The 27,542-nt window shown below is 38.4% G+C and overlaps 1 long non-coding RNA gene across 2 annotated transcripts in view; it reads right to left on the bottom strand.

The window, feature by feature from the left end:
- Positions 1 to 7: 7 nt before the first annotated feature.
- The window catches only part of LOC142087681 (uncharacterized), a 112,185-nt gene continuing 84,650 nt past the window's right edge, over positions 8 to 27,542 (bottom strand). For both annotated transcript variants that reach the window (XR_012675558.1, XR_012675559.1), the window contains 3 exons: positions 17,724 to 17,801; positions 5,087 to 5,302; positions 8 to 251 (listed from right to left, as the gene is read on the bottom strand). This is a non-coding gene — a long non-coding RNA (uncharacterized LOC142087681). The remainder of the gene's footprint in view (positions 252 to 5,086; positions 5,303 to 17,723; positions 17,802 to 27,542) is intronic.

Here is a 27,542-nt window from a genome sequence, read left to right as displayed (position 1 = left end):
CATAGTGTAATATAAATACTGCTTTAATAAATAAGCAAACTTTTAAAGCAAATACCCTAACTTAATCAGCTAACTTACTTTTTGTTAACAGTTAACTAAAGAAAACAATAAATGATACATACAGCAGCCACACACAGATAAACTAAAGTGATGTTTCACTATAAAGCAGATCTCACCCCAAAAGCGGTAGGTCACATTTCAGGGTAACTGAAGTGATCTGCCACTGCTCTCAGCATAATTGATATGGGGACCTAAAAAGAGAGGAGCAAGAGAAAACACATACATATCAATTTCAGTTCACTGCATACTGAAACAATTATAAGGTGAGTGAGAGCACGTGCAAAAGCAGAGAGCAGCTTCTCTGCACATTTTCTCAAGGAGAACCATGCATAGCACCAGCTTTCTCATTCAGTTGTTACTACCACAATTATACAATGGCCCATGGGGACCCTCAATTTGAAAGTGACAGGCAAGAGGCAAAGTATAGTGGAAAAAAAGAAAAGGTATTTTTTTAGATTGACTTAAATGTTAAGAGCATTGCAGGGACAGGCAGAGAGACGTATCAGCTACTTCACCTTCAAGGAACAAACACACTTTTAAACGAAGCAGAGAAGGAAGGAGAACGCAGATGTCTAACCAAATTAGATAGCAATGTGTTAATCTATAAAAGGCAATGTTATACTGTCAACTTCAAAGATATTTCACTGTAGTAGACTCAGACCACATGTAGAAAGAGGTTAGTGGTTGTGGTGAGCTGTACATGGTGCACATTTATTGCACAGAACAGGAACGGTGCAAATCTGTCCATTCTGAGACCACTGTATTGGAGGAAATACTGTACAACCCCAGATTTCGCATCTCGTAACATCAATGCCCTCAGGCCAAAAAGCATATAAAATATTCTCTGTATATTATACATAAAGAGTAGCATGAGAGATTTCAACATCTCATTAATGTAAATGGTAAAAACTGGTAGCAGAAGCTGCTTTCTAACCACTATCAAAGAAACTCATTTGGAAAGCTCCGCAGCAGAAAGCATGATAGCTTTCTCTATGTACTTAAGGGTTTATAAATGTCTGCATTTTCTGAGCACCAGCTTTTTGGCAAGGTCAATTACTCTCTTGAAAAAAACCTACCCTGTACCTCTGTTTTTTAGATAAAATATTTAAAAACAAACATCATCTTTACACGTGTGGTCAGAGATCTCAGTATTTTTCCTAAGAGCCAAGAATTCGTATTGGAGCTTTGGCTAAAATCCTATGCAGAAGTCGGTGAATTTTAGCAGTGCTGGGTGGGTACCTGTGTATTGTGCAGTCACCTCACAGAAAGTGCTTTCAGTGTAAAATAAACCCTATCCTTATGTAAATATAACAGCGCTACATAACATAATTGGAGGAAAGCTGTGTATTGTGTGCTTTACTTCAAAGTGAGACTTTTGTATAAGCATTTGCTTTATAGTGGAAGAATAAAAACAATGTAACCTTTCAGTGTAGCAGCTCTTTATGCTGGATGGTCCAGTGAAAACAGTTCAAAGGACCAATCTAACATTAAAAGGATGTGTCCACAGTAGTGAAAAGCCTGAAATACCCACAGACCCAAACACCTCCACCCACTGGAAATTTCGGATCAAGATCCTACATGTACAGCTGACTCCAGTGACTCTAAGAGATACAAGTGAAAATATAGATCCAAACAATGGCAACATTTTGGAAAGCCTGAGTATGTTCTAGAGATTTACATTGCCTGCCTATCTTCAATATATCTTGACTTCATTTTCACTTTTAGGTGCAATGCTAAGTGGGAGATTGGAAAATGTTCACCCTTGTTGAAAAAAAGGTGAGCTTTTTTATTAACCATTTCAGAAGGATTCTCTTATTTTCTACGATGATAACAATGTTAAAGTTTCTTTTCTCTATGTGCAGTTCTGATATCATGTTGCCTTAATGTAATATTTTCCCACAAAAATAGGAGTAGTTTGTTAATTCACAAAGACATTGAGATAATTATTTGTAAAGTACCATAAACTTTGTGTAATACTATTTTCTATAAGATCTGTTATTATGGGTATTAGTAGTACTCATTAGCAGACAAAAATGGAAAAGAACGTGCTTTATCCAAAACCTAAAATTAATTAGTCTTCTGCTCTCACAAGCTGCTCATAAACTTATTTTAATTGACTAGATCACCAAACAAGACTGAACTTTAAAATACTTAATGAAAGAAAAATGCATGTTCGTTTTCCTTCTATCAAGAAGACATGCATACAAATAACTATCTGGCAAGAGTTATATTTCTAGTTTAACAACTGTTTAATACTAGGAAAAATATGACATTTCCATATTCCAACTCTCACTGCTCATTGAAAAATGTCTTGGAACTGATGTTGATAAATACCTCAGCAGTCACTTTTAAAAAGACACAGGGCCAAGCCTGCTATTTCTATGATGTAATAGGAAAGAGGACAGTTTTAAAGTAGGGTTGTTATATAATTAAAAGCTTTACTAATTAACAGACTCTGAGACAACATAGACCAAGTGCTTTGCGATTTCAGAGCACCTTCTACCCAAAAACTCAGAATGATTTACAAACGCAAAACCTCACTGGGCTCCGAGGAGGAAGGTGAGTGCCCCGGGTGCAGGCTGCAGGTGGTGCACCGTGACTACACTGGGGAAGGAGATGGCTCAGAGGCTAGTGACAAAGTAAGGATATTGCCCAGGAAGGCTGAGGGGCTGGATGCAGGCCAGATCAGTGGTTTCCAACACGTCTCCATATAATGATTATCTTCTGGCATCCAAAGTGGTGTAGAGTCACCGCTCTGCTCCTACAGACTATTTATTCACTATTAAAAATGTCACAAACATTTGCTGGCAAGAGCAGTTGTGGGGTAAATGGCTGAGGTTCTGCTAAGGTGGATGCTGAGGCCAAGGGAAGCTTTCCAATTGAATTCAACAGGCCCTGGATCAGGCCCTGGGCAGGAATTTGTACTACATCATCCTTCCAGGACAGGGTTGTGACAGAGCAGTACCATGGCAGGTAACTTTTCTGGAGATTTCAGACAGAAATTATTTGGTGGAGGGAAGGATTCGGTTTCCTGTGACCTACATGAGACAAACTTGACACACAGTATTTTCAAATATATTTTTAAATAAATGTAACAAAAATGACACACTGCCTTCATACAGCTTGCATCCTTCAAGAAGTAAAAAGTATTCTACAAACACAGATTCTGTGACTCCTGTGAAGTACGACGTATATCACGATCTTACCCTCTACTGAAATACAGGTGCGTCTAAAATGGCAAACGACAGCTCTTTCCCCAGTTGTGAAACTTTACTGTAATTTAATAATACAGGACAGATTCTGCCGGAACTTCAGGCAGGCACAATGGGAAATATTCACAGGACCAACCTTCCACGGTCTCCTCCTACATTCAGTGGACTGGCACAGGTTTTTCTAAAATTCAGTTCAGTTAGGCTCCTGCTCTAGACAGTTCTCTGTACAAGTCTTTGTCTTTCTCAGTTGGCTACAGAAGAACATTAGCCTGCGTACACTAACTTTATAATACCTTTAAATAGGCAGTAGTATAGCCAGACTGTAACTAGGAGATCAAATTTATCATTCTCTACCTTTGTGATAACATCCAAATGGGTGATCAACTTTGGTTGTGATGTTTGCTCACCGATGAGGTTAACCCGGTGCTGTAACATTCAGGTGTGCTGTTCTGGTTTCTACAAACCCTATTCACAGTTTTGCCTGGAAACATTCTCCTCAAAGTCATCAGGAGACTTCTTTTAAGAAGGGGAGCAATCCACATGCTACTGAAATCAACAGTACGCCTTCACTTGGCCTCAGTGGCTTTGAAGAAAGTCCTGATGATCCAATACAGCACAAATTATGGGGCGCAGAAGGTAAAAGTCAACACTTCTGGATCCTGAGAAATCTTACACATCAGGAAAGAATTTAGAAGCCAACAACTACGTGCATTGAGCAGTAATTCTATTAAAATCAGTTATATAATTTTTGTTCACCTTTGTCTACTTTTTTATTACATCGTAGGTACTGTAACATGGTTCTACTTAATAAATAATTTTACATATTCACTGAAACCATTGTCTTTATCTAATTGTTTGCAAATATTTGGGAAAAAGGAGCAGCTGTGAAATGAGTCAGAACTCTGGCTAAATGTCTCTGAGCTCTGCAATAATTTATGTATGTTCCTAAAATCTTGAACATTTTATGTATAAGGGAAAAAAAAAGCAACGTAACATAAAAACATACATTAGTTTAAATAATTCCATCTCACATACTGTAGCCTGACTACTAGCCCAGACCTGCACAGGAGCTTCCTTACTCTCATATGGATCCATGCAAAAGTCAAGGAAATTCCTCCATAGAAATGACCGCTCACGTAGCATGTTTCAGAAAAGGTTTACAATGGTATAAAAAAAAGGGACATGCTTAATGATAGCTGCTTCAACCTACTGAAGGGGTGTATAGAGAACTGACTAGCAGTAAAGACAAGGAGCCGCGGTGGGTATACATCAAAGGCATTCTGCACCTTCACAGACACGTTCTATACATATATGTTAGGCATTTCATAGCCTTACTGCTGTAAAATGCCTTGAATGTTAAACAGATGCTTCAAAACCGAATGCATTAGGAAAAAGACAGTTTTCCATCAAAACAAGACCTCATTTTTCTTGGATGTGGGATCGTGTCTTCTGCTTATGCAAACTGCAGGACCTACACTGACAAAATTTTATTTTTCCATTGCATTTATTTCTGAGTTTTGCTTGTGTAATACTCTGAACGCTAAAAAGCCATAAAAGATAGTATTCAAGAGAATGATGAAAACACTCAGAATTTCTCAAAGCCTCCGCAAAAAGAGAAATTAAACCAGGGCTAATCACTGGCTGCTCTGTATGTTGCACTTGTATTCTTAAGCAAATATTTAAGGAGATACATTTTTCTTAAATAAACTCCAAAAGGAACGCAGAACTGTTCAGTGTATTACAAGCTATTTGTTTTGTATGACTTAAATATTTATCTTCCGTGTTTTCCTAGCATAATCTTTCCGTCTACTTACTTCCCAGCCGAGTTGTTGTGTTTGCCCCGATGGGCTTTCTGCCCAGGTCTAAGATGGCTGCCAGGCGTGACACAGACGGCTGCGAGAGCAGCAGCAGCAGTAGCAGCAGGAACTCACACTGGGCTGCGTTTCGGAGCTCTCCGTGGCAGAAATGATGATTACCAGATCCTAATGCCCAGAAATCAGGGTGAGGCTGGCGTCCAGGGGAGATGAAACCTGTGTGGAGATGACAAATCCACCGGGGGCAAGTGAGGTATGTCTTATGAAAAAGAAATGTTACAGGTACTCTTGATATCTTACCATACCTAGAAGCAAAAAAGCAAGGGCTGGGTTATCTGGGAGATGAGTGTCTGCAGTAAGAGGAGGCGACACTGTGACAAATTAGGGATTGTTTCTCGTTAAGAAAAGAGCTAAGAATATGTATCAGTTTTATTTTCTCTTGTCAGAGATAGCTAAGAATAAGAGAGGCATATAACGCCTTTCTTACAGTAAGCATTTCCTAAACGTTCATAATTTATCTCCACACTCTAATGCAGACTGTATTCATGCAGATGACACAAAAATGAAATATTAACGACAACCCCCCCAAATATTTGCGTATTTTAGGATGTTGAACATTGGACCTTATTTTTGGAAGAGTTGAACTCGCGTAACTCAGCTGACATTATCTGGATTTGCTTAACATCTTTGAACACAAAATTGGACACTTAAATTGAGCACCCTTATCTTTGATTGGATATGTGATATCCAACTCTTCAAAATTGTGTCTTTCCCGCTTCCCCTCAAGCCCCGTGAAAATAAAGAATGCAACTTGGCACACTCACTGATGCAGAGAACAGTCAGGATCACAGTCTTCCAGTCTCTCTAGCTAAATACTCAGCCATCTCACAAGCAATTATTTGAATAGCATTTTTAAGCATTTTTGGACAGAAAAAACCCTTAATACACAGAGAATCTTAAATAAGCCATTTGACTTTTAAGTCTACCAGATCTGGCTTTTTAATATGTGCAATTCATACAATGTCACACCTAACCTATGCGATACCACTGATAGGAAGTGTTATTTATTTCAGTTCCTTACGTGAGCTAGGAAAGTAACATTAACCGGAGTCACAAGGCTGTGGAAACAATATTCAGCTGACATCTTCTTAAAAACCGCCATCTCCAATCTCAACCCACAAATTCCTTTTTTGGAAAACTGAATTTTCACTCTGAAATGGATTTAAATTCCTGGAAATGGTTTTCCTTTTTAAAAGACATGCAATAAACTAGTATGTGCAAGTCCTAACTTAATTAAGCACCAAGAGGGAATGTCTGTCAGGGTATATTCTAAGCCTCAACAAGAAACTAAAATTCATTTTGCAGAAATGCAGCTGTGCCAATAATTCTAGTTGGTAGAAAAATGTCTTCTGCCCTTTGCCCCGTAGGCTTTCATTTTAAATTTTAGCCTTTAGTGAGACCAAGCAGCTGACAAGTAGGAGTGAGGAAATTAGTAGCCTGGGCCACAGGATTAGACCAAAGGTCTGAATAACCCAGCATTACATGGATTTAGCCTATAATTCTGTATCTGTGTCAATGCACACTTACATTTGCCATCATCACAAACAGGACAAAGTTACTCAAGTGCTAACAAAGAATAAGATTTGTATTATGGTAGACAAGCAAAATTTATCATTTACAAACTGTTGCATTTCTCATGATCACTTTAGACCCATAGCATTTGAAATCGTTCATAGCATTATATGAAAAGCTGGCATAAAATCACCAATCTATGTAGGATGTTTGTTTTAAAATATTGTTAAAAGCTTAAAATTCGTCTCCATTTTAGAACGATGTTCTGAGGTCTGGACTGTATTTTGGCTCAAGCCACTGGGCTTGGTTCAACCTGACAGTCAAGAAGCAGAAGCCTGGAAGTTGACATTACATTATTAACACAGGGAAAATACTTGTACAGGCCTTGCAAACCAAAACCGCAGCAGGCTGTTTATTTCTGGTTACTTTTTTTTTTTTTTTTGGGGGGGAGGGGGGGTGGAGGGGAGGCTATAGACCTGCTCAAAAAAGTCCTTTTGCAAGAGGAAGTATTTTCGCTGACCCTGTTAGACATTTTCATGTCCCTGTTAGGACGTGGCTTTACCAGGCCGTGGCACACCAGCTGACAGCGAGAGGCCTCCACCTGCCAAGGGACACCCTGCAGTAAAGGCCTCCACCGAGCGCAGCTGGGGCGGCGTGCCCGCCTCTGGAGGTGCAGTGCCTCCCCGGTCCGTGTCCTGCCTTGCGTCCCCTTCCTCTGCTGTCCTTCTGGAGCCTGAGCCGGGCCCTGCCTCTTGCACGCCTCTAACTCCCAGGGACCTCCATGAATTTGCCGCTAACAACACTGCTCATTATTGAGATCCCTTTTTCCTTTTAGTTATTGTTTTTCTTTGGTTACCAGCAGACGATCTCTGTGCACAGTAGCAGCTTTGTTACCACCCTTTGATATTGTCTCAAGTTGTGTTATGATTAGAAAAATATACACAGGTGCTTTTGTCACGATTACTTTGCCTCTGCTCTGATCACTTGTTTTCCATTCGGAGTACTCCATGCTGTGGGCACAACAAAGACACCGACAAGAAGGCTTATACACATACTCGCTGCACGCGCTAATGAGATTACCAGCCTCACTAGCCGTCCAATGCAAAGACCCAGACCAGGTTTACACAAGACAAAAAAAAGCAAAGTAGGAACCACCGAATATTGCCGTTTTCACCGCAAGGGCCTGATCTGACCATCTGCACCCATGCACCGAGGGGGGTGAAGGTTTCTGGAGTGCCGGGGGTGACGGGGACGGTGACACCAATACGGTGCTCGCTGGCACAGGTAGCACTCCTCATGAATTACAGGCGAGGAGCTCGGGTGGCCAGAAACACAGCACTGCCTGTTTCGGCTCCCTCTGTACAATCTTTTGTTTTCTCAGGTGACCGGGGCTCTCCATAGATTTACTCTAGTGCAAGTCTTTTTACCTGAGACTAAAGCTTTCACTGGTTAAACATTCATTAACAGACTTAAAGCAGGGCTTCAGGTGGTAGAGCGTGAGCAAAGATGCTCGACGGTGTGTTAGACTCTTTGTGTCCATTATTCATGACGCTGTTGCTACAGGCCCTAATTTTACATAAATGAAAGTCACAAGAGAACTGTTAGGATGAGCAACTAGGAAGAGCACAGGAAAAGACCGCCTCGTCAGTTGGTATTAAAGACACAGTTTAGTATTACATTTTCTGATTTTGAAGCCTCTTGGGAGTGGAAATATGCAACACATTTTCTCTGAAGAGTGACAAGCTGAAACCTAAAATCTTGAAGATGGTCTTTAAAATCAATTTCTTCATGTCCTCTGCACAACTCCACTCCAGTTCCCCACATATGAAAAATACATAATCTCTTATCTCCAAATTCATATCCCTTACAGTTCCTTTTAGGTCCTCCTTAAAAACTACTAAAATCTTATCTTAGCTATCATGTAAGCTATTGTTCTGCGCCTGCTCTGGGATGCTGGAAGATTTCAGAATTTAAAATCTATCAGGCAAGGAGCATATTATACCTTCTCTGAAGATAGAAACGTGCACGCTATTAGTATCAACCCAGCAATACAGCAAGCAGCCTTGACGCAACTGAAATAATTAATTCCCCTCCACTTATCAACATAAAAAACAGAGTAATATAAAAATACCTACTTTTCTATCTCACAGCATTTATAGCAAACATACTGGACAGTATTTCAACATTTTCCTGTAGGAGAAATGACTTTGAAATAAGCTTCAGGCACAGGATCCATAACATGTAAATTAAGACATACTTCACAAGATATATCTTAGTTGTGAAAGTAGGTCATACATTTAAGGCATTTCTAGACTCTGTTTCTTGATGTAAATATTCTGAAAACATTCTTGTGTGTATAGAATAATATTTTAATTATTTATCAGATTTCATTCTCTAAGAACAGTAAAGGAATGGGTATTTCTAAGACTCCTCATAGGGTAATAAGTATAAGTACTACTTTGTAACCTTTTATAACTTCATGTAGCATATACTCAATCCCTAAGGGAATTGCATGTTTGAAGCACACCACAGAAAAGTTGATACAGTAGAAAAAGTTGATGTGTGAAGATCACACGCTGCACACGTAGGGATCCTGACTAAACAGTATCATGAAATTTTCAAATGTTTACTACCTTGTATTATTTTGGGACTCTTGGAATTTCCTCAAGAAATTTCCCCTGGTGTGGGGTATTTGTTCACCTGGCTATGAGCAAGTTATTCCATGAGCAAAGTTAAAGAGAAAAAAAAAGGAGAGAGAGAGAAAGTATGAAAGCAAAAGAGTCTATGTGTTTGTAATGTGAATTGAGTTTCCAGGCCAGAATGTCTATCAAGAGAATCTGAAAAACCCGAGGAAATTCAAATCGGCACTACTATCAATTCATCCACTAGGTGTCACAAAATAATCATACAACCAGATGAAAAGCAATTATACGTAAAATGTGTCAGTGTACTACATCAATGAAGTGCTGCTTTGAAACGAAATCTGTTATAAGAGCAGATGCAGGAAAATGTCATGAATCTCATGAATATACATACTGTCAAGAGTGTATGGGAACCTGAGCCATGATACACAAAAGCTGTTGCTAACCACGGTGTATGTCATGTAATGGATTCACATACAAGCATACAAATGTTCCATTAAAAAAAATCTTCCTAAATCCTAAAAGCAGTATTACCAGTTCTCAGAATCACAAGTTCTGTTTCTTGCTTTTTAATGCTCCAGCTACTGGACTAATGTATTATGTCAAATTCTCTATAAATATGTAAAATCCCTCAAGACTACAGGGGATTGCAAAGAAAACAAGTTCTGAAGGCTAAAATGTATGAGGAAAAGAAAAAAAAAATATTATTAATATTACTATAAAATCACAACAAATGCCAAACATTGGAATTGGCAATAACATGCTGATAGACATTCCTTAGATACAGACTGTTCTTAAGGAAGGGTATATTATGAAGGTTAGGGTAGAAAATTACAAAATCGTTCTGTAGCCATTATTCACGAGAAATTAACCTCTACACTGGAGGTATTTTTGTTCTTAAATATTCCTGGACCATTCTAAATTCATAATTACATGTAAACCTGCACTCATCCAAAACCCTGACTACATTAAAGGACCAAGGCTGGGCGTTGAAACAGGCACTTTGGTTTCCAAAATTGTTCTTTAATAACAGTAACTTTTCCTCAGAGTTGCATAAAATTTTTACAGGCCAAGTAGACTCCAGTGTGAATTTATCATTATGTGTATTCACACATAATCCACACAATTAAAAATATTGATCAATAGTATATGCAACATTATAAATTAGAATAGGCCAGTTAGATAAGAGGAGGAAACATACCCTGGACGTTTTTTATCATATAAACGTAACAGTAACAGGGCTATATACACTCTGCTGACAAGTGCCATTTCATAAAGCCAGCCTAAGCAATGTTAAAAACCCTTCTGCCTTTTCAGAAACGCAATGAAGGAACACATGCCCTAATACTGCACTGTATGTTTATACTGCATTTTATATGTTTTATCATGGTTGTAAAAAGCAAGCATTTTCAGGGTGTAATTAAGCTCACATGATAAGGTTTGGACTTCTTACATACTTCCTTTGCAAGATGAGTTTTCTAAATGTCAGAGCTGGCCAACAATTTTCAAAGCTTTGAAATACTTTCTAACTTGGGGATCATAGGAAGGAAGCTTTTCTTTCCTCCAATTTTAACTCCTTCTTTGAGCAACTCAATTAAATACTTGTGCTTATAGAAACACAGGTACAAAGCTGAGAGATAAATATTGGGGTTTTGCTTCCAATACTAGCATAACTTTATCCGTATATGCTAAAGAAATCTGGTGGTTGTGAAATATACTTTCAGAAAAACTGAAAACTATTCTCTGAAGTTCTCCCCACATTACAACCATTATCTGACTTTAAAGAACCCTCCTATGATCTCCATTTAAGCTGACAGAATTCAGAGCCTCTTGAAGTCAATGAGAATTTTATCTGACTTCAATGAAGCTGTGATTTCACTTTAGGCAGAAACATACAGAAGAAATGCTGAGGTAACTATTCATTACATAAACCCCTGACTATTTTGATGCCAGAAGGTGAATTGATCAGATGTACAATATTATTAATTCCACTCTGATTTTCAACAAGTTGTTCCTTTTTGATCTTCCAGTGCTCCAAGTCTGCAATATCGTTCTTGTTTTAGGCCTTGTTGTAATAGAATCGAAGAACCACAGAATAATTCAGGCTGGAAGGGACCTCTGGAAGCATCTATCCAACCTCCTGCTCAAAGCAGGTCTAATTAGATCAGGTTGCTCAGGCACATATCCAGTTTAATCTTGGACACCTCCAAGGATGGAGAACCCACAACCTCTCTGGGCACCTGTCCCAGCGTTTGACCATTCTTCGGTAAAAAGATTTTCCTTGTATCTGACTGAAATTTCTCATGTTCCAACTTGCGGCTGTTGGCCCTCGTCCTACTGCTGTGCACCTCTGAGAAGAGTCAGGCTCCATCTTCTCCTTACCCCTGCGATCAGGTCGTTGCAGACAGTAATAAGGTTTCCCCTTTGCCTTCCTTCTTCCAGCCTGGACAGACCCAGCTCTCCCAGCTTCTCCTTACTTACCATGTACTCCAGCCCTGACTAGATTGGTGGCCCTCCACGGGGCTCATGCCAGTATGGCGGTATCTTTCTTGTACTAGGGTACAAACTGGACGCAGTACTCTAAACGCAGTCTCACAAGTGCTATAAAGAGGGGAGGATCACTTCTCTAGAGCTGCTGGCTGTAGTTTTGCTAATGCAGCCCTGGATGCAGTTGGCTCTTTGCCGGAAGGGCACACGGATGGCTGACGTCAACTTGTGCACCAGGACCTTCAGATGCTTTTCTACAGAGCTGCTTCCTACACAGTTGGCCCCAGCCTCTTTCATTAACATCTCAGTGATGGCAGAATATACACCATTTCTCAAATTATCAATATTAAAACTTTTTTTTTAATTTGAAAGCTCATCTATCCTAGGCCTCACTTGGCCTTGAAGTGCCACAAGTAAAACAGCTTAGGAATGTGAATGTACAGCAAATGTGCTTCCCATTAGCTCTTAATGCCATAAATCTAAAATCCTTGATACTACTGCTAGAGCAGTGCTTCCACTCAAATCTTAAAGAAGCTTTAAACAAGATAGTAAGTCTCAACAGCAGCATACAAGACACTTACTTTTGCGTAGGACAGGCACACGGTTCAAAGGTCCTGCCCTTGTGCATCAGTATTTTACTTACAATGGAATAATTTTAAATTACATTAAGAACTATAATCATATTCTACTATCATTTACTTTTTCATATCCTCTGCCACTAGAAATAAGCTTGAAGAAAGACATCCAGCCCCAAGTGCACTATTCTGGGAAAGTTTAGATTTAGATGAGAACATTTATGCTGATAACTACATGATTTTTTTTTAAGCTTAATTCAATGTGAATAACTGGTTCAGCTTGGTTTCTGCTCATTAGTGAGCAGTTGGAAGGAACTGGTTAATCATTGTTTGCCATCTGCTTTGGAGAATCAACACTGTACAGAACCTTTTCTGCAGCCAATGTAAAACCACAATGCACAAAGAGCACTAAAGGAAAATCCTGTTTTCAGCTATGTTTTTTTTTTAGTGCACACTAAAATGGTAAATATTTTGTGGTTAACCCCCTCTCACTCTTTGACAGCACTTTCCTCTGGACAGTGGTCTCTGTGGTACATACCACATCATTTAGCAGTCCCTATAAAGGTACAGCAATAGTGCTGTGGAGAAGCATTAGTGGTCTACTCAGTAACAACTTACTTATGGAGAGCCAACCTATCAAACCACAAGGTCACCTTTCAGAAGGAGGTCAGAAGGCTGCAGGCCACATACAAGATGCCACCTGTGGACTTTGCTGTAATTTACATTGTTAGAATACAAACCTAGAGAAATATTAGCAACATTATTAGTTTCAGCTTCCCCCCCCCCCCCATCTTTCTTCACATATGAAGAGTAAACTGCTCCTGAGCACTCCCCACTGGATTTCCTGGCCAAAAATGAAGGCAACCCCTTTTGGATATTTGCAGTTCTCTCAGGAGAGGAATTCTCTAAAGTTCTCCAGGCTGTTTTATTAAAACCAACTCTTAAGTTCTTCTGAACATAGAGGCCAGGACTTAAAATGCCGTACTGAGTCAAAAAAAGCATTTGCCTCCTCACAGAAAAAGTGAAAATGAAAGAATAAAATTGGTTGACTATCCATGCTACTTTCTGGCTCATCTTCCCCATCTGGTGGGACTGACAAGAGCTGTGTCATAATTAGAGAGGGAAGGAAGTTTCTGTTTTTAGATTAGTTTTGGAATCCAGAATCTTCCTCAAAAAATGCATTTTCTTCAAAATGAGGAAACATATATGTGAAGGATGTAAAAACGTTCCACTTAAACATAGAAAGACTGCTGGGAAAAGACACTTCATAAACTGAGGTTTTATTAAAATATACATTGCTAACAAGTGGCAAAAATATCAGAAGAAATGCTGAGCATGAGAAAATCAATACTGCTAGGCTCACTCTCCTATCAAAGATCTAGCACTGGGGGCCATAATTCAGGTTATTAAAGTCTTTTTTCAAGATTGATTAAAGTTCATTTTAGTAACATCAGCAGGGAACCCTGGCTCCAATGATCTTAATATTGAGAGTGCTAAAGACTGCAGTCTTCCAGCAGAAAATAAAAGTGTGTTCCTCTAGGCCTTCTTGCAAATACAGAACTCACAGTGTATTCAATCATTAGAAAGGCTTGTCAGTGAAAAATATTTTTCCTTTAAAAAACCTCATAAAAAGAACATTGGGAAATGTTCCCTCTGACTTCTTCTTGCTCAAGCCATAAACTTTAATCATCCTCCTTTTCTTTGCAGATCTCCTGGGATATATAACAACTGGAGAGACCTACTCTTGCAGACTTCTGAGACCTGCCAATGGTTTGTAATTTGAGATAACTGGTACCAACAGAGGTCTTAAAAGGAGAACATCCAGTAAGCCTTTGGAGACTTCAGGGTTCAGGACCCAGTATTGTCTAATGTGCACTACGGCAGTACTGTTGGGAGTCCCGTCTATTACAGCTTGCAGCAAGAGAAAGAAAGATTTAATGAGAACGGTTCACAGAAGAGCTGCATTGTCTTCCAAAAACTCAGCAAAAGTCAGAGAAGAGAGTAAGGTGGGAGGGAGGAAGGTCCTTTGGGTATGCAGAAATTTGAGATAGCTGGATTCATTTCACAACTGTACCACATATTTTCTTTATGATCTTGGGCAAAAAATAAGTTCAGTTCTCCTGGCTTCTTTAGATGCTAAAATAACTAGTCAGACTTTCAAAGGCAAACTGCAACCTGGCTATTGGTATCCCTGAAAACATTACAAGATTAACTGACCCACGCTGAATGCTTTTAAATATCCGGCCTCAACTGTTGGGGCTATACATCTTAAAGTATTCACATCTGTGCTTCACTTCCACACCTGTAAAATATTACATTCCTACCTCTAAGAGCTGAGGAGAACAAATTTGTAATGTCCATGCACCAGCTTTGAGAGTCTTCAGTGATAAGATCATATAGGTATGTAGACTGATAGAGGGAATCTGTTTCCTGGGGACCCATCTACTTCTGGCTTTGACAAGAAGGAAACTGATTCTACAAACCCCAAACTCATGATCATGAGATGCCACAGATGACAGAATAGGTTGCTCTAAACTTTGCTGGGAGTCTGGCAAGTCATGGGAAGGAGGAGGGCACTTTTCACTCCTTTCTTTAACCGAGAAAAGTGCCCGTCTAACATGTGTCTGTGTTGAGTTCAACTGTTCGCTGTGCAGGTTAATATTATACAGTATCTCATTATAAAGCAGAGATATTTAGATCAAGATCTGACTTCCCTTCCTAAACTCAGTAATATTCTTTGACAGCAACAGGACACTCAACCAAACAATTCAGATCCTGGTTTTGAGAGATTAAGACTATGTCAATACTGACATCTTAATGTATCTTCAAACTCCTAAAGGTGTCTTAAAACAACCCCACACCTACCATAAAGGTCTCTAGCTTGCTTAAAATTTAACTAAAACATTTGGACTTGGATGTGTTAGGATTAATGGACCCACTCTCAAGACCAAACTCCTGGCATTCCAGATCACCCTTGTAAGCATTCCCTCTGAAGGAACACAGTGTTTCCTGAACTTATTTTTCCAGGACAATTTGGAAACACTTTAATTCACTGCTCATTAGGGTGAGATTGGCACAGGTAATGACTTGAAATACCTGCAAAAGTTCTCTCTTTCATCCCTCAGCTTGGTCCAGCAGAAGCCGCAAGTCAAAGGCCTTGCCAGCAGGAATTTCACACTAATTGACTCCACATTCTGCAGCCATTTTTTCTACGGAATTATTACATTTGATAAGTTTGATTTAAAAGACCTATCAGGAAGACGTATCAATAGTTTTCTGCAGATATGTAAGAGTAGAGGGAAAGCAGATTATTAATGCTAGAGTATCACCCTTAATCTGGGCAGAAATCAGGCACAATAAAACATAAAGTGTGGGCAAGTACCTTCAGAATTATCTATGCCAAGACACAGCTATATAGGGCTGTACTCTTGCAGACACAACCAAAGACAGACATAAGTCGCCTCTACTCCGATTTTTTTCCTATGGATATATCCACATGAACGTTTTTGGTTGAGGATCATGTATTTTTTATATACATTTTCCATAAAAATCAACAGCCTTTCTCTAGCATTCAACTCATTATCCACACTCCCCACAACACCACATCAACATTTTATTTGAAGTATCAGTAATAGCATCCCATCAAAATTTAATAGCCACTTTGTATAATTGAAGTGTATTAACTCTTGGTTTCACCTATGCTAAGGTCTTTCCTTCTCCTTCTTTTAAAATTCTAATGATATTAAAAATAAAATACCTTTCTACAGCATGACTCAGAAATGCATAATATTTCTTTCTTCAACTCATGGTAAAGGAAACAGATACAAGCAAAGGCAAAAGAATTCTCTATTCCAGTCTATAGCTTTGTACTGAATCTCGAGTGTCAAATGAACAGGGCTTTTAAGGAAAATGTCAACAACTGTAAGAGTTACATAAGATATAGTTAGAAAAATATTTTGCAAGGGAAAATGACAGTTTCTGTCACTTGAGAAGATGATTTATACTTCAGTTTTAGAATGCAAGCAGCCAACATGTGACCTGACATTTACTAAAGGAAATCAAAGAGACGTTCAGCAAGATTACAAAAGGAAAAGCTTTAATCGTCCTATACCAGCAGTTCCTTTCTGTACTACAGAAAGATCTGCATAGTCTTCCTCTCAACGTTATGCAAAAAAATAGAAAGAGAGGTCACAGTAACAGATCTCCCTTTTGGCATTTTGTGCTAACTTGCTCAATTTACGAAGGCCATCTGGTGCTGTTTATGCTGGCCTTTTTGCATTGTGTCTCATATTGTTCTTTATGGATGAGCATGATTCACGGTTCACATTAACTGTGTGTTTTAAGTTACTTTGCAAGAGAATTTGATAGTTAAAACTGTGCATAAAGAATGTATAGATGTTGATGTACACATTCCACGCATGACAGAACACAGTGAAAATGACACCAAATGCAGGGAAGTCCAAATAGGAAGGATGGCAGGTCAGGTGAGCTGGCTTTCATTGCTGGCTCTATTATATACTTTCTGTATGACTTGAAATGATTACACGAGCCCTTTGGGGCTCACTTTTATCACTTGTTAAATGGAGATCATAATTCCCTATCTCACAGTGATACTGTGAGGCTTATTCATTAATGGGTTCAATTCAATGCTGGGCAGATGGTCAATACAAATTTTATGCATCACTGAAGTAACATTTAACCTCAGAACTTAAGTGGCATATAGCCTTGTGCCAATCTCTTAGCAGTCACTGTGTAAATATTACACATTCACATTACTGAAAATATTTGAGAGACATGAGTTGTTAGTAGTGCTGATTTTGCATTCCTCAAGTTACAAATCTACAGGATGACAAATGTAAAAGAACATATTCTTTAAATGCAGTGCAAAACAGGTACTAGCACATCTCCTTGTAATGGTTATAAATGACAAAGAAAAGAGAAAATGGTACAACTCCTGAACTGAGTGTACAGTGATTTAAATGAATCCATGAAACGATTATTTTAAAGTCTCAAGAATGACCATTAATAGCGGAGGGATTTCAGTTTGGTGTTGGGAGAAGTGTTGTTTTTACTGGCCTCTGCCAAAAAAACAATTCATGCATGTGACTGCCATTTACCTGTAGAAATACAGCTACAATTCAGCATAGCAACGAGTTTAAAAGTGTATCTTAAAGATATTTATAAAGATATAAATACTTACTTTGCTTATTCTGGCAATCAAACAGAAGAAAAAAGTTCTTTTCAAAACATCTTTTTCAAGGTTTATGAGGACTATTTTTAAACTTTATTGCCAGAAGTAATCTACCATGAAGACCTAAGCACCAGCAAGAAATGAATCTCCAGTGTGATTGCTATGCATACCTTGTCATTTCCTCTGCATAGATGACCAATCTTCGCTTCTTTCATCTTCTAACTTGGTTTCCCAGTAAGTCATTCTTTCTGTTTCAAAAAAGAAAGAAGAAAAAATGATAAAATTTATATATTATGATTGTGAGGGAAAAAAGTGAGAAACAGACATACAGATATTAAATGCAGGCCTTCCAAAGTCTTTTCTGCATGTGACGAATGTGCTTCAATAGAAGGCCAGTGTCCCACTTCAAACTTATTTTGGAAGCGTTAATCGAGGGTAAGTGGGGCATGAATGGCACTTTGTAAAGGGATGACTTTGCCCTCAGGGAAGCACTATGACTTAAGATTTCCGAGACTACTCAATTCAGCTGCCACAAACCTTGAAAGATTCAAGGGAAAAAAGTCTCCTCTACTTTCACAGCCAAGCAATTTTAAAGAAAAGTTACCAGAAATTACTATACCAATTGGTAGTAGAAAGATTAACTGTGCTCAGACTAGTCAACGAAGCATGGACATCAATATATCAGGTATAAAAGGTAGTATTCAGCAGTTTAGTCTCAGTAGCCAGTGATACTAACATTTTTTGATAATGCATTTGTGTCAGTAACACCTTTGCATATGCTTTGTAATCATAGTTAAAGATAGAAACCACTAATTACATATAAAAATATATACAGTATGGTGAAATAACGATTTTTGTTTTCTTGTATTGTGATAGCGATAGAACTATGGGGAACGTGAAACAACACTCTAGATAAATTATTCTGGGTCATCCCAAAGAAGTGATGCTATGACTGTTCTCTGCCTATTCATCAGACCGCATGCTAAATCTATTCACTTCTTATTGCTTCTAGTCTTCTTCAGCTAATTCTGCTGCTGTTTTTTGAAGAAAGGTTACTTTTGTCCACGTCCTTAAAATTTGTATATATGCAACAGTCCATCAAATCTCCTTGGAACACTTTTCCTCCAACAAAAGACAACTCCCATTTTGACGTTTCTCAATCTGTGACCACCACAATATGCAAGTGCTTCGCAACTCCTGTTGAATGCTATCCTCACAACATCACAGAAGAAAAATTATTGCCTTCATTTATAGAATAGGGAGATAAAGAGACAGAGAGAGGATACAGCTCACTTTAACTGTCTAAATTAAGATGACAGAATCATATATAGTGTCAGTAGATACAGGGTCCTTCAGAGAGAAATCTGTAGTACATATCTAACATAGGTACCCTGAACCAACCCCTTAGGAGCCTCTCTCTTTTCCTCTCTCCATAGCAGCAGCTTAAGAATAACAATTACCTATACACGCACCTAAATTAAATCTAAATGCAAGTGAATATTCTGTTCACCGCCAAGTCTAAAAGCAAAGTCCTATAAAGACTTAAGCATCCTAAAAATTAGGTTTGGGTTATCCACTGTGAGATATCTGGCCTTGGAATGAAATACAGTAAGGCATCAGAGTTCTCCACACAATCTACAAGGAGAGCTAAAGACTTCAGACTGGTATTCCCACGCTTGGATATCAGACAGGTCTTCATACCAATGCCTATTCACTCCTCATTCCAATCCTCTCTTTCTTTGAAGATATCAATCATGTTAATGTTATGGCTTTTATAAGCTTCCTCCCCCCCCTTTTTTTCTGCTTTATGTCCTGAACTGATTTTCTATTTTTTTCCCACCTATTTCAATATTGCTTTTTCACTCCACAGTACACCTTTATACTTTTCCCACATTTTTCCTTTGGTAAGATTTTTCTCTCTTTTGTTGCTGCTTCCATAGTTCACCTAAGTAGTAGAATAGTCTGGCTTATTTTTCTCAAAGTCACCGTCTTAGCACTGCTTTATTTTGCTTTAGTGGTCAGAGACCAGCTCCTCTTCTTCTGCTCCTTTGGTGACATAATACTTCGCTCTCTATTTAACTTACTCTGCAATGTGCCAGTACATCTGTGTACCATTCTGAATGGCTGAAAGAATTTATTTTAAATTGTCACTCAGTTTATTAATAAAGAAGAAAAATGCATGTGTATATTTTTCCTTAAAATAGAATATAGGTACTGTACAAAAATGTACACAAAAATAATCTTTAGCCTCAGTGAGACATGTGGCCAATGGGAACCCACAGGCAGAAAAATGTCCAGACACAAGATGGGATAGAAACGCTACAGATAAAGAAACTCTTCAAACCTGACTGCCTTAGAGCTGTATAAAGAATATGTGTTGATACAGTGCCATATTGAGATTTTTATAAACATGGTTTTTAGACTATTCCATTATTACAGTAGGCTACAATCCTGCAGATGTTTAGACATGAAGAACTTTACTCAGTCATGTCAGTGTTTTCATGATTGGGTCTTAAATTCCTTCTCCTGAGAGTTAATAAGAAAACCTTCACTCTTAGATTTATCATAGAAGAGCAGCAGTTGCCAGCTATATTTCTGTTGATAATGTACAACAAGAAACACCATATTAAACTTGTGTCCATTTTCTGAAATGCACTATGCCCATGCTTCAAGGGCTTCAAGGACTTACTACTTAAATATGAAATTCAAATTAAAGATGTGTTTATGTATTGTTCTGAATTGGGGCATTACTGAACACCAGATATATTGTTCCCCAAGCAACAAATATGACCTTCTTTAACAAGAACTGTATGCTAACACTGTGAGTAAAAACAGAAAGAGAAGGCAAACAGCAGGAGCGTGTTAACTACCGTATTTGAGACAGCGAAGTGATACAGCCTGAAAGCCAGAGAACTAACGATAATGCATCTCTAGAACAGAGAGTAAAATTGTCCTTTGTACTTAATATCTACACATGGAGATAGTTAAGCAAGTCTACATCTAGTTTTAGCCAAAGTCACAGAGCTGGTGGTTCCTCACTAATCCAACGGACCAAAAAAGGGTGCTAAAGATAACCTCAAGGATTAATGGCTGACAGTGGAAATCAATGTACCTGTTTTAGCTTAACCTGAGTATATATTTTTGAAGGCCAATGGGATAAGCCACCCTTTTACCATGGCAGGTTTCAATACGACAGGATTGCTGTTTTAACTCATGGTTTTTTAAATGTAATTCTTACACATAATGACAGTAGTGCAATGCAAAACGCCAAACACTGTATAACTGACCCGTAATGTCCACTAAAATGGAAAAGCCACAGTTCACTGTATAGCAATGCAAGATGTTTACTTGATGGAAAGAAAGGAGAGATTACCTTTCTAATTGATTAAAAATCCCCAAAACAACATGACTGACTGGAACCCCATTGCTGTTTTTTTTTTGACCACTTGAACAATAGCATGCCAGCATTTTTTTGAGGACTTGCCACCAAGAGCAGTAGGTTTCAATCTACATTACCTCTTAGCTCACTTCCAGAAAGTGGAACTCCATTGCCCTACTTCTACATGAATTATTTCCTCCGTGCAGCAAAACGTTAGTGAGCTGTAATTTACAGCGAGCCTTAACTAGACTATTGTGCTAATTGTCACAACTTTTACAGGTTCTCCTTCCCTCCTCCTCCACCCTGTACCAGTCAGACTGCTGACTCATCTTTCTTGAGGAGTTTTAATGTTTTTCCTCTCCGATATTCAAAGATCCCTGTGTATGCCACCTGATTCATGGACTGAAAATATTTACTTTTCTTAATTGGAAAATCCGAGATCTGAAACTAGCAGCAAATTCCTACAAAGAATTAAAAGCACTTGCTCTGAGTGGTTCTCTTTAGGGAAATATTTCCTTTCAGAAACATACTCACAATACTAACATAGCTTATAGCAACTAGGTTTCAATAATCTAATATATCACATCAAACTTTCAAAGAGTCACTTCCTTGTTGATTGTCTGACCATAGAAAAAGTCTTGCTCCAACTAACTACAACTAAGAATACTATAAAAAATTCCTGAACTTACCCAACTAATAGCACTCTTGTAAAACAATCAAATGCTCATTTCTGTTTCACGTGTACTAAAGCATTTGTTCATTGAGAAATACTGTTAAAAAGCAACCTAACCACAACTGGAAGTACAGGCCTATGCTGCCCATTACGGAGATATCACCTCTACCATCATATCCAGAGTAGAGTTTTATTCCTTTAAAATGGTTAACTAATACTCGCTATCTTGAAATAGGAATCTGATTTAATAAAAACTAATTTGAGCTCTAAATGGTCCTTGAACAATCTAGTGTCCTCAGTGCTAGCTTGCTGGGTCTGATACTTTTCTTTTTAACTTTATGAACCTTATTCAACTTTGAAGAAAAGAAGTGAGTATCTCCTAAATGTATCTTGGAAAACCGTAACTCATTTCTGCTTCACCTGTTCAAGATAATCTTGGTGGTAAGAGAATATATGAAAAGCATAAAATAGCATTCGTGGTCAAATGCAGTTACATGACTGACACTTCAGAGGTGAACCCTACTGAAACACAATAGATAAGGCTGAAGTGGGATCTCTATGAAGTGGCACCACTAATCTCATTTGAGGAAAGTATTGGCTATGAATCTTTTTTGGAATAATTTCATATTTGCCAAAAGACATCCTAGGTGTGGTAACTACAGCTATTTCCTATGCCCATAAGCTCCACAGCCTGACTGTGCAATTTTACTAAAACACTTCTATGCAAAATGCAAATTTTTGTGACATGATGCCACAGAAAATTGCTTCATCGAAGTCCTCAAAACACCTGCAAAGAATAAAAGAATAGGGTTTATGCTGAAGTAATATGGAAACAGTCAAGGCAAATCAAAACCATTATGTAAAGAAGCAGGTTATTAAAAATAATTAATAGTTATTGATTGTATTTGAACAATCTTGTATTTACTGTCATTGAAGATGAATCCTCATACAATTAGATCATTTGCAAATGGCTGGATACATGGACTTAACTCCAGCCTTGTCTGGTGCTTGACAAGATGCACTGTGCAGGCCCATATACTAAAATATGTTATTGTGAATCCAATCATACAAATTGCAGGTTTTAGCATAAGAATGCTCTGGCCTATGGCAACTATAGTCCAGGGTGATTTTCCACATGCAGTGTGACTAACTTGAATAACTTCTGCCTATTTATTCCATATACATACCACTTCTATTTTTTCTATAACTACAGTCTACTAATCACTGCTGGAAACAAGACAGTAGGCCAGACAGACCCTTGGTCTGGTCCAGACTGTTAATTCCTAAGTTCTTACGATTTTTAACTAAGGAGACTGTGTTTCTCAAAGTTTAGTTTAATACACATACATATTGAAATTGCCACATTCTTCTCAGGCTATAATAATTCACAATCGAATGATGCAACACAGTATGAGCAGGAAGAATATCACTGCAGATGGAGAAGTGCTGATTCAGTTCCTCCAGTGCCTCTCTGATTCATTACAGCACATTTCACAGTAGAACTGCTGGCTACTGTTAGCCATCAATATCTAGTGCTAGGATTCATACCTTACTGAAAATTTCCATGGAAAAAGCTTTGGAAACAAAAATAAAACACAGACATTATCAACTGTGCATTGCGAAAACAATTATGGAAACTGTGAATGCAATAGCAGATGTGCCTGCTTACAGAAATTTCGCTCCGCGCATGATGTAACAGGAGCCACACAACTACCAGAAGGGTGTCCCCCGGGGACCAACCTGTGTGCAGCTAAGAGGGCGTTGCTGGTTTCTGGGCGAGAGCCTCAGAACATCACTGCTTTGCAGCATCTTTGGACCTGCTTGGGGGAACAATATACTTTCCTTGAGAGCTATGTGAAGCTAACTTACTGCTCTTCTATGGAAAATATGGCAAGGGCCTAGAAGAAGTACTGACACAGATGATTCCCAATGCATTGGTCAGGAAAACCAAGCTAGGTAGCCAGAAGGTACACGGCTCAGTGGGTATGCTAAGATCTTGTTCCTGTGCTGAATCAGCAGTTGTATCTGATACTGCTTTGGATACTTTTTTTGTCTTTAACAAAGGAGATGTGTAACTTTTGAGGTAAACCCATATTCTGGAATGTGCTGAACAAATATTTCATAAAAGGGGAAAAGTTTATCTTAGAGGCATTTTGCTGTCAAATGATTTATTAGAACTCAGAGCCAAAACAGGTAAAAGCCCTAAGGAAGTGCTGTATCTTTCAAGTAATTCAACTCTAAGAGGAGTTAAACTCTATACACAAACAGGAGGGCTGGAGTTTGGGAGGAAGGTGAGGAGAGACTTTTGCCAATCAAATAAAGATTTCCCACACATATGTCAAAGCAATTCTCTGCAAGAATACCTGAGAAGGGAGCAGGCCTTAATGAAATGCACACTTAAAGAGCCTACTAATGAGGTTACTTCTGTATCACAAAGTCTGGATTAGCCAGTGAATCTTTCAAACTATCTAACTTGAAAAATAGTGTTTGGCAAAGTCCACTGACATCTGCCACAACTTTATTTAGCCTTCTACATTCCCTGGAGGTACTGCATACGAGTTGCTCTGCAGTACCGCACTAGAGCAACTGCAGACAGAAGGGAATGTAGACAGACATGCAAAGTGTTTAAAATAGGAAACACAGGCTCTGTGCTGGGGGCTGGTATAACAGGTGTATATATATTGGGAGCTTATATTAATGAGGCTTCTGTTACACATGTACAAGGCTGCCCGCAGCCTTTTCAGAAGTAGATGGGTATTTTGGCTAAAGTCAGACAGAGTAACCTCGTAGTAACCTCTAGTCTGGCTCACAGCCACTAGTGAGGACTCTGAAGGACTGTCCCTTGGTGCTGCATTGATTAGATTTCTTCCCATAATACATCCAGTGTTTTTGCCCAGTAAACCTTACTAACAATTGAATCAAGAATAAAGAGTGAGAGGGGAAATAAAAGCTGATCTCCATGTGAAAATGGGCCATAAAATTAACAAGGTTCTCAACATCAAGTAATGCTGTCTGCTCTATTGTGGTCAGAAAATCAGAGCCTGTAAAATACATAAGCAAGCAAAGAGAAAAAAACAAGCCAAAAAATCCAGAATTTATACAACACCAAAGTCGACTATTTAAACATACAACACCTAAGAAATCTAAATGCTTAACTTTCCCTACTAACATTTAAATATTTCCTTGTCCAAGTATTGTACATGCATCATCTTTGGACACTAGTTATGTTGGCAAATGCCCATTTTCCACAATCATTTATGGTGCTGTGGAAACGTTAATATACAAGTTTCCTGATTTCCATGTCTTGCAGCATCAACAGTGCATAGAAAGCACCTTTACAAAAACAAACAAAAAAGCCACACACTCTTAAATAAAATGTGGATAATAAACTGGGACATAACAAATCTACAGTGGAGAAATTTTTCTTCTAAGAACATTGGCATCAATGCACTGGGGTACTACAATCCCAAAACACACTCTAATCTCATTGCTGGATACTGAAAATGCCCTGTGATCAGTTGGACAGTGTGGCCGATTTATTTCAGTGAAGGCAGACTGAGCCTGTCCAGTAGGAGACATTTTGAATGTACAATACTTCAATTACAATTGTAAACAAATTTTCACAGAAAATTTTCACGTGAATGAGAATTTGCAAATGCAAAGATTCAGCACAAAAGTCTCTCAGACTTGCTGAATTCTTTCATGACATTTCAGTCTTTTGCCTTTTGCAGCATGCTAATCTGCCTCCTCCAAAGATAGCTGATATTGTCTATATGAAAGGTTGGGCTAGTAGAAAACCAGGAACCTCCAAAGTTTGGTGGTGGATTACCAATATTTTCTGTTAGAATGATTCTTAATTGCTAAAAAAGAAACCAAACCCCAAATCATCATCATTGGAAAGACAACTGTATCACTGAATGTTCCAAATAAACATTTAAGAAAGGAACACCACTTTCTATCAATAATGAATCATCTAAGCTCTGAGTAACAATTATAACACTCACCTACTTGTTAATTCATGTAAGAAAAACTATGATCTTTCTAACATAAACATAACGTACCACCAAGTATTAAAGTAGAAAGGAAGAATAGGATTGTCATTACTTCAACTATTCACACTGCATGATAAATGATAAAGCAAGTAAACTAAGTATTTTGCAATATCTAGAGTAAGATGGCGACGTAATACATAGGATTGCTTTAATAAAGCATCTGAGAATACACAAATAATTCATTTATATCTTCTCTAATGACACAGGTGCTCTCAGAATGGTCTGTTATCCAAAAATGATCAATATAGATAGGAAGACTGGTATAGCATGCAATGTAATTTTTAAAGGTTTATAGCTGTATCTGGATACCAGACTAGATCTTAAGTATATCTACTCAAGCTACACATGGGACCTGATAAAGTAGAAGCAAAAAAAGCTTCTTGCTACATGAAAACAGGTGTCTAATATCAAAGGGAAACAATGGTAATGACCTTTGAATACTGGCATTTGTCTGAGGTCTTCTCCCTGAGATCTGGTAAAGTCAAGTCTCTGGCAAATTAATGTCAAGAAGCAACAATCAGACAAAAAATACCCAAGTACAAGTCATCACCACAAGAAGCCTAACACTAAAGCTGATGCAGAATGTTAGTAAGCCTTTTCGCTGCTGGAAACATGGGCAGTGCAATTTTTACAATTTTGTTTAAAAAACTGATCTGATCATTTCTGACCCTTTGACATTAACTGTGGGAAAGGAATGAAAGCCGGCCATTCACCTGGCACTAGCTTACATTCCTAGCCACTGCTGATCTGAAAGTTCTTTTGAGTGTCCAAACACTGTCCAAACTAATTGCTTGCAAACTACTTGCAGAAATTTGCAATCTAGAGGAGAGGAGAAAGGTCTTACTTAAAAATAAAATAAAAATCAATTACAAAATAAGCCCAAGCACCTTCATGAAAGAAAATGAGATTTTTCATGGAGGTTCTTTATGTGTTTTGGAGCTTAAAACAATTGTGTGGTAAAACAATTGTGTGGCAAAATGATACATTTTGCACAAATGGCACTTCAAATATTCAAATACGACTTAAGTTTTTGAGTGCGACGTCCTTCCTATATCCAACATCTCCTTTTCAGAAAAGGCTCAGAAAAGAATCAGATGCTTGATACACTCCACTGTGTTAGTTTGTCCTCTGCCATTCAAACAAGCAACGCATGGAACTCTAGGATGAATTCCAAAACATACTCTAACAACACACCCTGCTAAGAGGCCTATTAAGTCTTTCATTTATGCCATAAGTATTTAAGTATGATGAACTAAAAGCATATATACTTATATATGTATTTGACATATAAATGTGCAGTAAGTTACAAAAGCATGAGTATCAACATCACTAAAACCAAGCTGCTTCCGCAAACCTCTGAGAAAGGCATTTTCATACAGAAATGGAGACTGCAAAGTTTTGCAGGGAATCTACACAGTTTTTCATCCTCTCCACTGCCCTAGCATTTAGGGAAACTCTAGGCCTTTCCCTGGCTTTGGGCAGAACAACAGTCAACAGGCTTTCTTAGAATTACTGGAAAGCTGCAGACCTCAGCTGAGAGATCCCAAAAGAGAGTTATTAATCTATTCAGTTGTAAGATGCATTGTTCATATGTGTGCTCTGCTGGTGGAGTACATCATGTCTGCTATTTTAGAACGGGAGTATTCTGGCCAGCATTGTCCTCCAACGTTCATTATATGCTCCCATGTGCCATGAGGATAACAGAAAGGACAGTGCAAGTCCCACTTCTCTTTCAGTTTCTTTGTCAACTCTGAATACAGTTTGCAACATTATACTAATGAGACGGAGGCAGGTCATGGAAGATACGCGCAGATAACTCACCCCCAAGCACTTTAAGTACCACACAGAGAAGTCTTCCTTTCTTCTTGGAGCGTCTGTCTACAAG

The sequence above is a fragment of the Calonectris borealis genome, chromosome 1, assembly GCF_964195595.1.
Source record: "Calonectris borealis chromosome 1, bCalBor7.hap1.2, whole genome shotgun sequence".
Lineage (NCBI taxonomy): Eukaryota > Metazoa > Chordata > Aves > Procellariiformes > Procellariidae > Calonectris > Calonectris borealis.
Note: the sequence above shows the minus strand (reverse complement) of the source record. Positions and strands in the feature narration are given on the sequence as shown.